Source organism: Crotalus tigris, unplaced genomic scaffold, assembly GCF_016545835.1.
Source record: "Crotalus tigris isolate CLP2741 ecotype Arizona unplaced genomic scaffold, ASM1654583v1 scf7180000019856.1557650, whole genome shotgun sequence".
NCBI classification, from domain to species: domain Eukaryota; kingdom Metazoa; phylum Chordata; class Lepidosauria; order Squamata; family Viperidae; genus Crotalus; species Crotalus tigris.
In genome coordinates, this window is record NW_024097742.1 from 1,498,246 (window position 1) to 1,510,767 (window position 12,522).

General features: G+C 38.6%; 1 long non-coding RNA gene across 1 annotated transcript in view; it reads left to right on the forward strand.

Annotated features, from left to right (window-relative positions):
• The first annotated feature begins 2,674 nt into the window (after positions 1–2,674).
• Positions 2,675–12,522, forward strand: part of LOC120317860 — a 48,565-nt gene continuing 38,717 nt past the window's right edge. Inside the window, exon 1 of the long non-coding RNA XR_005559323.1 lies at positions 2,675–3,194. This is a non-coding gene — a long non-coding RNA (uncharacterized LOC120317860). The remainder of the gene's footprint in view (positions 3,195–12,522) is intronic.

Genomic DNA, 12,522 nt, shown 5'->3' on the forward strand with positions numbered 1-12,522 from the left:
AGCAAATGAAAAATTTGCAAATGGCTTTAAGTGCCAGAACATTTAATTCAAAACATTTAATAAGTGCTCCTTTCCAACACCCTGTTCAAACCACAGCTTCTAGGCAACCACAGTAAATTTATAATATTTACAATTTCTAGCTCCCTCTACCAGAAAACCAACCTATAGTTCGTTATATTAGAGGAAAGTCCTCTATATCTCCAGCCTCTCCAGAGCTTTGGTAGAAGCCTATAATCTCACTATTCTCATCACCATCGTTACAATATGGATCAATTAATCCAATTCTGTTCTAGATGAATAATAGTTCTTTCACAGAAGGATTGAATCACGACACTTAAGCTCCCATTGAATTCTGGTTTTGCTTTTCATGTCTAGGACAAACATATCCATACATATCCTTATTGTGAGACTATTCTTTTCCAAACCTCTCATCTAGACTAATAGGCACTTGAATTTTGTCATTTGCAAAGATCCTTCCATTCTAGGGAATCTATCAGAAATGCTTAAAAAAAATAATCTTGTCTGCTTTTGACGTTCACAGTTTTTCCACTTGTCTACTTACTATATCCGTACTTGTATTTTACTCTGCATTTTTTCCTCTGACCATTTTTATTTATTTTTAAGGGGGAAAAATTGCTTTTGACTTTTTATTTTTCAGAAGGAAGAAGGAGGAGGAGGAAAAAGTGTTGGTAAAACTATTATAGGTCAGATGTGACATGTCCTGATGGAGAGGTATGTAATTAAAAGCACCAGTCTCCACAATAGCACCCTTCCATCAATCAAATCAGCTCAAAAACACAACTGAAAAAAAAAAAAAAATTCCGAAGCATCCTAAAAATGAATGTGGAGAAAACAAAGCTCCCTTTTCAAAGGAGAAGAAATACTTTGGAAAACTGAAAAGCAAGACTTCAGTACTATGTTCACCTACATCTAATCGCGCCTACTATTTGAGACAAAAGAAATAGTATGTAACTTGCATAGTTAAAAATATATATCAGAGCTGATTGCAGAAGTTAACAGTTTCTGTTACTCAGTCCTCACCCTGGGATCTATTTTTCTTCTGTCCCTGCCTCTTTATCTTATGTAAGCATGTATAATCCTATATTACAAGGACTCGGCCTCCATGTGAGGGTCAAACATCTGACTCTGGTTGTTGCCAAAGAGGGAGATTTGGCTGAACACATGCCAGGATGAAGCAAGGCGGAGCGGGAGGGGGAAGCAGAGACATATCTTGCAGCATAAAAGCAAAGGGCATTCCCCTGCCCCTCCCCCACCAACAACAGAGCAAAAATGAAGAAAGTTGAGCTAAACATTGAATGAAAAATGGATAGAGTGCAATTAACAAGCATCTAACTTAACACAGTGAAGATAGGCAAATCTTAAGCATATTTGGATTGGAATACTGTGTATTCAAAGGGATTGTGCTGCATAGTCCTAGAGATGATTTTTAAATAACCTGTCCTATAGAAACACTTAGAAGAGCCAACATTGTTTTAGCCTGCTTCATTGAGTAATGGGCTACCTCAATCATCAGACTCATATGTAGAGACTAAGCTAATAGGACAACAATATACTATCATTTTTCCTTGGCTGCATAAGAAACACATATGGGAGATGCAGGCCAGCAAGCAGAGATTCTTGAATGAAGTGTTGAAATATTACTGAGAAAGGTTTTTTTAAAACAGTGATGAAAATACCAATGGAAAAATGGGGAACTCGGTTGTAGTGGATATTGATTTTCAGTAGTGGATTTTTCTGCTTCATCAGGAAGCTGGATTACATGACCTAAGATTCTTTCCAACTCCATGGGTGCTAATGTGACAATAAAACCTTACAGTGTGACCCAGATTGACAAAAGTCTTTTAAAGGCAGGGGTATAGGAAGGCCATAGGTCATCTTCAAGTGCAAATTAGATGTATGAAACATAGCATCTGGTTAGAAATGGATATGTAATATATTATTCTCTTTCTTTAACAGATTATTTCCAATTCATATGATTGCACATACTGAGATGTGGCTATAGCTTAGAAACAAGCTTTTTAGCTTGTATTATGTGTATAGGAAGATGTAGGTTGAGCCCACAGCATTCAAAGAAATTGAAAAATCTAGGATAAGAAAGAATCTCAGGTAATTATTTGTCCACCAGTTTCTCATGGTACTCTTTGGGCTGATTGGCTGAAATAACTTAGAATTGTTGCGGTTGTGCAAATATATTAAGCACATTTTCTTGTGTTATTTTCATTGGTTCTTTTACAATTATTTTGATAATTACATTACATAATTACATTACATACAGTACAACTATTTATGAAAAAATACACACATACACAATCTCAAGTAGAGATATTTAAAAGTTCTACTATCTGAAAATATAAAGAAAATTCTTACTGAACAAATAAAATACTTTCTTTTAGGTCTGGCAATCTGGAGTTGTCACCCTGATTTAATCTAATGCCCATGAGAAAGCATGGATGCAATCACATCATTTTCATATATTTGCCAACAAGTGATACTGATATGAAGGCACTGCTAAAGGTGACATACAGTATATGTTATCATACTACTACTGCTACTACTACTACTATTACTACTACTACTACTGTCATGTCAGGAGCACTGAAACGCTTCTGGATTGAAAGGATTATCTAGTAACATCATCATTGCTGAGAGACGCCCAGCTGGCAGCTCTTTTCATGTCCTCATTAAGCTGCCCACCAAAGTGGTACCCATCTATCTACTCACAGTCACCTGCTTTTGAACTTCTGGGTCAGCAAGAGTTGGAGTGAGTGATGGGAGTTCATCCCATCCCATGGTAGCAACTGGATAGCAACTTGAGCCTCTCAATCATCAGCCTAGTGTCCTAACCACTTGAGCCACTGCATTCCTCTCCTATCATGCTTAGTAGTATTTATAACCTTATTATCACAGTTCCTCTCAATTTTGCATTGGATTGCAGACTGTATCTAGAACATCTATTCTATACACCACATTGATAAACTGGAGGGTGCCCAAGAGACAGCCATCAAGGTGATAAAGGTCTGGAAAAAGTGTGTATGAGGAATGGTTGGAGATAATGGATCTGTTTAGCCTAGGCTGACATATAGAAGATGGAGCAGAACTGAACAACTGAGGACAAAATGAGGCTTAAATTGCATAGATTTTGGCTGGACATCAGGGAAAAAATCATCTTAATGGTAAGTGTTGTTCAACAGTAGAAAGAACTGCCTTACGAGATGGTGGCCTCTTCCTTGGTGAAGGTTTGTAATAGCAATGGATGTTCATTTGTCAGAGATGCTGTAATAGTGGATTTCTGCTCTGGACAAGAGGTTGGACTAGATATCTCCAAGATCTCTTTCAACCCTTACATCCTACACACATTTTACAGGATGGGAATCTAAAGTTTAGAACAACTGGCAAATAAGTAGATGATACTTAATCTAATTTTGTATAGGCAAACTTTGTTCCTAGAGAAAATAGACATTCATGAGGCTTAAAAGTATTCTTTGGCATGCTAGACTTAAATAGTTCTTTAATGCTTTCATTCCACATTAGCTCTAATTTGGTTTCTCCTCTCGTCTTTCTGCTGATTTGCTACCATCTTCTTCCTTTGCTTTCAACTATGTGTGAAATGATCTTGATATCAAATATCCAAAAATACCATTTCTGAAGGATCAAAATTTCTTTACTGTGCTAAACCCCAAGCATTGACTTTCTTACTTTATCATATTTAAGGATTATGTGAGTGAATGTGTGTGTGTCCTTGTCTTGTCACCAAATAGTGTAGCAATACTGCCATAGATCTTCCTCTCTTTACCTAGGACCAAATACAACATTGAATGCTTAATTTGTATGGGTGGCCGAAGCACTCATTATATTTCTTGCTTTCCAACTATGGTATCTCCATTATCTCTACCATATTATTTCACAGCAGAAATAACAGTGGATGTGCAATGCTGTGGATCTGAGGACTAAAAGGTGCCTTGGTGTGTCTACTTGTGTGAGTGTGTATGTGAGATTGAATATAGCAATTTGTTAAATAAACCTCTGCTTTTTCCCAGATGACAATTTTGTTTTATTCTCGTGTTGTTTTATTTTTATTTTAAAAGAAGTAGGTAAAGCCTAGAGGAATCTATTTTGTGAAAAATTTAACACATTTAATAAAGGGATGAATAATACAATTAAAAGTTTTGCATTAAAACTGGTTCTATGAGCCAAAGAGAACTGAGTTATTAGCATCATAATAGTGACAGGATTCTAAAGTTGTGTCATTTCAGACTGCAAGTGAGGATTGTACCTTTAAAATTCTTCTTTGCTAAAAAAAAAAATCCTTTTCAGGAAAAAAACTTAAAACTGGAGAAATAGGGCACTGTTTTCTCCGGCTACTCTAGTTTTTATGTTAAGAAGTATTTTTATGAGGGAAAGATTGAAGGTTTTCAGGGCATTGTACAGTTCGCTTTAAAAACTCAACATTCTAACACAGAGATGCCCAACCTTTTGGGCACCAGGGACCAGTTACATGGAGAGAGGTTTTTCCATGGACTGGAAGGAGTATGGTTTTGTGGGCTGCCTGCACCTCGCAGATGGGGCTTTGCTTGTTTGTGTGGACTGGTTGCTGGCATGCTGCAGCCCGGTACCCATCCACGGACCGGGAGTTGGGGACCCTGTTCTAACATACAGTAATTTTATCTCCTGCATAAAAACTACTGTTATTGCATATGATACCAAAGAAAAAAATAAAAAATATGGATCATTACTATTTTATAGATAAAGGGCTGAATTAAACAATGATTGATTTAGTCACAATAATCCAGGAAATTCCTGTCTGAGAATTTCAATATAATTTTCCAAGTCATTTCTTAAAGCTCTCAGCCAATGCAATCCTGTAAATGCTTACATAGGAGCAAATTCTGTCTAACTCAGCAGGAGCTATTTATTTCTGAATAGATGTGGTGCATAGTATTAGGTCACAAAACTATGATCCCTTTTTTCACTTACCTTGAAAGATTCATTTATAATCACTGGGACTTATTTCCAAATAAAAACTGTTATTAATCAGTCCATTAAATTCATTGCACTGAAAAGAAAGATTCTGATCAGGCTTCAGACCAACCTAGAGCTGCTGCATTTTAAATTGTACTGCCAGCTTCACAACAGAATTAATGTTATTTATAAAGACAAACTGCAAAGTAAAGAGATAGGTTATTGCTCTCTCTCTTCCCCCTGTTCATTTATTTGCTGAGCAAGGAGTTTTGGCAGAAATTATGTAATACGAATCAGCTATTAATTTCTTTTCCAGCAAAAAGTTTTCTGAATGGTTATTGTGTCACTATTTTATTCAAAGGTGTAAGATTTGTTGGTGCTGCCAGTCAAAGAGGCTTAATTCTTTCATCACGTTTTAATTTTCAGGAACAGTTTAGTTCATGATTGCTGCTTATCTATGACTAGAAATATAAAACCGGGAGAGTTCAAGCAGATATGGGCTGATACAGACCACCTTTGAAATCAAGTTGACCCAGAAGATTAAGCACAAAAAGAAGTGTATACTATATTATTCTGGCTATCAGTTTGCAAAGTCATTTGCATTTCCATATTTGATCAAATAAATTGTCTTCTGGATCAGTACAAGGAAAGCTACACATTTATGGCTTCTCCACTGCTGAGACTTGCGTAGGTTCAGGTTTAGGCCCAATTAGCTAAAGGGACAAAACCTCTTTCAAGCAAGTCTACAATTCCCTAGAAATCGGCCTTTTGTCATGTTGCATTATGTTAGTGCTCAAGCACAAGTTAAGAGAATAACCATGTCTGAATCCAGGTAGTATATAAAAAAAAAAAAATACAGGGCTTAGTGTGATATGTGACACGTCACGTGGAAGCTGTGCCCACCCCATTGCCGGCAATGGCAAAACTGTCCTAATACATCACGCGATGTCACGTGACATCACGAGTTTGACATGTCTGGTCTAGTCTCTTCTTAAAAATCTTCAGTGATGGAGCGCCCACAATTTCTGGAGGCAAGCTGTTCCACTGGTTAATTGACCTCACTGTCAAGAGTTTGCATTCAAAAGCATCCATAAATTTACCACTTTCTTCATCATGCCAAAAGCAACATTATGACCTCACACTGAAAGCCCCAACCTTTAGGGCAGTGATGGTGAAACTTTTGGGCTCCACATGTCAACAATTTGGAAAATTGACTCTGTTGGTGGACTCTTAGCTTTGTCTGTTCCCCTGAATTAAGTAGTGTTCTTGGAGCAGGATAGTTCCAGGTTGGAATACTGTTCCATCATGTCCCGATTTCATGATGGAAGAGTATTCTAACCTGGAACTATCCTGCTCTAAGAACACTACTTAATTTGGGAGAACAGACGAAGCTAAGAGCTGCTTCTTTTCATCAAGGGTGCTATCATGATTCTAGTGGCAGCTGCTTCCCTCTTCATTTTGTTCAGGTGAGAACCTTTTAAAAAACCCTTTCAGCTTTCCAGGTTTAATTGTTTTAAACTGCGGCTTTTCACTGCTGTTTTATTGCCTGTTTTTATGTTACTAGTCTGTTTTTATGGTAGCTGATCTTGTTCATTGCCCCAGGAACTAATTACTTGAATGGCAGTATTTAAATATGCCACATAAAGGCATCTCTTCTTAAGAAAGGAAATGCAGCCTTGGAGAGAGAAGTCTAAACTCAGTTCTACAATTGTAGTTTCTTTCTCTCTCCCCCAGCTCTGATCTTTTCAGTTCTTTGGGATGGCTAAATATATTTTTTATAGTGCAACTTTACAAATGTTATAAAATAGAAAGATAAAGGATTGTTTTCTGTTTCAAAAATACCTCAGATTTTCAGAAAGCAAACTGAGGGAGGAGAACCAAAACAAACTGCAGCACAGCAGTATTAAATACTAATCTGTTCTGAAAAAGGGAACGTTTTGACCTTTAGCTGGCAGTCATTGACATATGTGAAGTTGGGTTTTTTTTGTTTTTGTTTTCCTAAACAGATAAGAAAGTGATGACTCTTTTGCCATGAGATGAGGAACTCAAAGTGCTGTTGAGTTTACAAGGCCCCAGGGCCATTCTCTAGCCCTAATTACCCCAAATGGATCATGCTGTGAAAAGAGAGAATCAAAATCACACACTTGGAAAATGGTAGGCCTTGAAAAAAAATGGAGCAATCAAGTATAAAACCTGATTTCCCAAGTGGGTGTTATAATAAATTTAAAAACTAACTCATTAATTGGTCTTAGATTGACATGGGAAACTGATTTCTACAAAGTCATAAATGAAACAGGACAGAATAAAACAAGAGGTTGGAAATGAAGTTCTCCTTCCTCAGCTAAAATTAAGGACAATTTGTTAGTTTTCCTCCCTTGACCCCTCCAAGTTAGTACATATGAAGACAAACAACCCCTTTAATTGGAATAGGTTAAGGTAAATTTATTTCAACTTATAGTTGACGTCTCTAAATTTGGGGTTTAATATCTAACAATTAGTTGCTTTCATGCTAACTGCTGCTGGAATGTTTCTAGACATGCATTGTAAAAAAATAAAATTACAACCTTCAGTACTTGGTATTGACATGTGTGTATATAGAGCCATGGCAGAAAAACTAAATTTTAGGACTCGATTATGATAAGGAAGAGCTAATATACTTACTTTTTTTAGTCAGAACAATTTTTATGTTGGCAATTTTTTTAAAAAAAATCAATTGAGCTCTCTTTTTAATAGCATGGTTAAAAGAGCCATATATGAATTAAAATATTTCAGTAGTGTCTTTTCTGTGACATTTTTATACTTCAAGTTTGGATTTAGTATGTAAAATGTTAAAGTTTAATAAAAGTTTGTATTTAAAAAAGAGCAAGCAAGACAATCCTTTCTAATTTGAAGAAAGGAAGGGAAGGAAGGAAGAATGGAAGGGAAGGAAGGAAGGAAGGAAGGAAGGAAGGAAGGAAGGAAGGAAGGAAGGAAGGAAGGAAATCATAGTGCAAATATAGAAATTGTTAGTTTGTTTGATAACCTAAGTTTACTGATTATACAGAATAAAATATTTTTAGTTAGAATATTAATATCTTATTCCAAGTTTACTTTTAGGGAAATTCTACAGTTGACTATTAGTCCATTCAGTTTCCCACTGTCTATATTGATTGATTGACAGGGGTTCTGTAGCACAGAGGTGTCAATACTACCCAACTCACATTGTTGGTAATATTGACATTTCAGAAATAATCTGCCTGGCTCATAACTATCAATCTAATTGAGTCCTACTTCGAAAAGGTGCTTTGGTTAAAAAAAAAAAAATAGGTGGTGATGGTTGCCAGATTTCCCTGTAGAGAGAGATTTAATTTCTTCAAGTAAGAGTGTGTGTGTGTGTGTGTGTGTAGCCTTCAATCTTCCATTCCTCCCTTTATTCTTTAGGTGGGAAAATGGCCAGGGTTAAAAACTCCCATGTCACTTTGGATATCCTTCCTTCCTTCCTTCTAGACAGTTAACTTTCCAGATTTTCTCCAGAGGAATGCTCTGCAGAGAGGTTCAAGACCAAGACTACATAAATTGCTTCCATCATACAATTTTGCAGACATACCGGCTCCATTTCTTCAGAGAGGGGAAGCAGTCTAGCTGCTTGTTTAAGAAAAGAGGGAAGGATGAATCTCCCAAACTGGATTGTTGCTGTTGCTTTTTGCTCAAACCACTTCTTCAGTGTTCTCATAAAACTTTGCAAGCACAACAAATTCATCCCGGCTATTTTAAAAAAAAGTCTGAACTCATGTTTATTTGGAAATTTGGACAATCATATTGTTCTACCTGAATGTGGTACATATGAAGATTTCTCTGTCTGATTCTGAAGAAGGAAATGCATACTGTTCTTCCCCCCCCCCAAAAGTGACTAAATTAGTAGACCAGTGAATTGCTATGGACATAGTATATTTAGACTTCAGCAAAGTATTTGACAAAGTAGACCACAACCTACTTCTTGGTAAAATGTGGGATAGACAGCATTACCACAAATGGACTTGTAACTGGCTGATAAACTGTACTCAACAAGTAGTCCTTAATGGTACTACATCTACATGGAGAGAAGTAAACAGTGGGGTACCACAAGGGTCTGTCTTAGGCCCAGTACTCTTTAATATCTTCATAAATAGCTTAGATGAGGGAATAGAAGGGGATCTCATCAAATTTGCAGATGACACTAAGCTGACAGGAAGAGCCAACACCCGAGAAGACAAGCTTAGAATCCAAAAAGATCTTGACAGACTTAAACAATGGGACTTATCTAACAAAATTATATTTAATATGAAGAAAAGCAAGGTTTTACACCTGGGCAGGAAAAAAACAAAGGTACAAGTACAGATTAGCAGTGTGCGGCAGCAGCCAAAAAAGCTAATATAATCCTTGGTTGTATAAACAGGCACAGAATCAAAATCATGTGTATTAGTACTGCTTTATAAAGCCTTAGTAAGGCCACATCTGGCTAAGGTGACCAACCGTCCTCCTTTAGGGAGGACAGTCCTCCTTTTGCAAGTTCTGTCCTCCCTCGAAAAGTGTCCTCCTACATGTCTCCTTTTCAATATTTGAAGACTAATCTGCAAGGATTTTTTTTTTCCTCATAGAATGCTCAGAATGGCGTTCTGGCACCTTTTTTTGATGGTTTTTTTTTCAACTTTTGCATGAGCTGTGCTACTCCCCCTATTGGCTTTCAAAAGCCAGTAGGAATTGCTGCTGAGTGCGCCAAATTGCTGCTGAGCGCAGCCGGCAAATGTTGCACATGCATGTTGTCTGCAGCGAAGGCGAATTGGCAGGAACTTTGCACCCCTCCCTGCTACCCAACTACATCATCTCCTAGTTAGTCCCAAAGATACCTGGAGGAGACTGGAGCAGCGACGCCACGGTAGCTTTCTTTTGATCTTCGGCCCTGGTAGGGCAATAATGGCTACGGGCACAAAAGGCAGGGGCAGTGGGGCTGCTGCGGGCAGGGGTGTGAGGGGCGGTGGTGGCCTGCTGTCCCTGTGGTATGGGAACCGTGGGGCCTGCTCTACATGGGGGTGTGCACGGTGGGCGGTGGTGCTGGCGGGATGGCTGCAGGCAGGGTGTGTCGATGGCGGGCTACCCCCAGGGCTGGAGCCAGAGCGCCTGGTGCTTTGGGAGCTGCGGGGCCCACTCTGCATTTATCATATTATAGTGTATTCTGTATTATTGTTGCAATGAATAAATATTTCTTTTATGTACGATATTTTTTTTCTTCATTGATTTGTGTCCTCCTTTTCATTGTAAAAAAGTTGGTCACTGCAACCAGTTTTGGTCACCACATTACAAAAAAGATGTTGAGACTTTGGAAAAAGTGCAAAGAAGAGCAACTAAGATTATTAAGGGCCTGGAGACTAAAAATATGAAGAACAGTTGCAGGATTCGGGAATGGCCAGTCTAGAGAAAAGGAGCACTAGGGGGGTCATCCTAGCAGTATTCCAGTATTTGAGAGGCTGCCACAAGGAGGAGGGTGTCAATTTATTTTCCAAAGCACCAGAAGGCAAGAGAAGAAACAATGGATGGAAACTAATCAAGGAGAGAAACAACCTGGAATTAAGGAGAAACTCCCTAACAGTGAGGACAATTAACCAGTGGAACAGTTTTCCATCAGAAGTTGTGGGTGCTTCATCACTTGAGGTTTTTAAGAAGAGATTGGACAGCCACTTGTCTGAAATGGTATAAGGATTCCTGCTTGAGCAGGGGGCTAGACTAGAAGACCTCCAAGGTCCCTTCCAGCTCTATTCTGATTGATTGATTGAAAATCACATTGTGTAATTTGCAAATAGGACATAAAATTATCCAGAAAAGGGTTTTCTAACAATAAATCTTTGCCAAAATGAAAAGGATGCTGAAATGTCAATATACATTGAATCTGGCTTATATTTTGGCAACTTGGGAGCTTCTCACACAGAATCAATAGACTTTTTTGTCTCCTGTGTTGTCATTGACACTCTGCAAAATTGGCTGAAGATTCATTCACTGCTCTTCTCATTGGAATGGCTGAACTGTCTGCCTATACCTGCCAAAGTAGGAAAATTCCAAAGAAGACTCAAGAGCTGTTCTGCTACTAGAGCCAAATGTAAATAAAGCCAAAGGAAATTATGATGATGTTTATTATATTTGATCAGATTACAAGTTCAAAATGAGACCTAATAAATTTAAGAGTGAGTATTAAGCATAAATATCATAAAATATTCTGTTTCCACACTGCCAAAATTCTTAACCACATGGGGAGAAGGTTATTAAATGCCATATTTAATCTATATATTTTCTGGGATTGCTATATTTGTCTGGTTGTGTCTTGCTCTTATTTTACCATTTAACTCAGCTACATTTTACTTTTAATATTTTTTCAATAAATACGATGAAAGCTGTGTTTATGAAGACGATCCCCTTACATAAAGCTAGGTGACCAAGGGCTCTTCTTCTTTCTGCAACCTCTCTGTCATTCCCCACATGGTTGTGCTGCTCATAAGAAAAAAGGAAAAGAAATAATAAGTAAAATAGATGTTGAACATGATGAACACATCTCTTTTCTTTTAAATCTCCCTCCCTTCTAAAGCACTCAGAATTCTGTTTATGGAATTAGCATCTGGGAAAGTATAACATTGGGAAAGTAGAATACTATATCAACCTGCCTTCAGACTATATTGGGAAAATTGACATAAGAAATTGCAAGAGAGCAGGGCTTTTCAACCAGTGGTATGGGTACCACCTGTGGTAATTGGCACCAGGCAGGTGGTACGCAACCATCCTAGAAAAGTGGTAGCAGGGGAGGGGGAATGAGCTGAACCGGTGGCAGCACCGCACAAGCCTGAGCGAGAGATGGCTGGAGCTTCAGGTCTGTCAGGGCTCAGCGGAAGCACCAGGATCAGCATCAGGCTCCAGCTGGAGCTCGGCGCTGATCCTGGTGCTTCTGCTGAGCCCTGAAGAAGCAACAATCAGCTGGAAAGCACACTGATCCTGGCACTTCTGCTGAGCCCAGAAGAAGCGCCTATCAGCTGGAATGTTGCAGCATCTCCAGGGTCTTGTGATTTACATTCAGATGCTTGGCAACTGATTCATATTTATGACGGTCACAGTGTCCCGGGGTCATGTGAAGTGACCCACAACTGCTGCAACCACCCAGAAGCTGGGGGAAATAACCCCCACCCCTGCTGCCAATTCTCAACAGAAATGCTCACACCAATGAAAACCTTGGACAGGAGGAAGAGCACCGCCAGGCAGCCAGGCAGGTGTCTTGCTCGGCTGTGGCTTGGGGGGCACCTTTTTCAGTGCCATTGTAACTTTGAACAGTCACTAAGCGAACTGTTGTAAGTCGAGGACTACCTGTACTTTATCACTTTTTTCCTTTTGGGGGGAGGGGGATCATCAAGTTTTTGAGACCTTGCTAGGCGACTGGTGGTACTCGGATGTTGCCATATCCTAAAAGTGGTACAACGGGTGAAAAGATTGAAAAGCCCTGCAATAGAGAATATTGCCTGGAAAACTTGTGATAAATTTCTGTCTCTC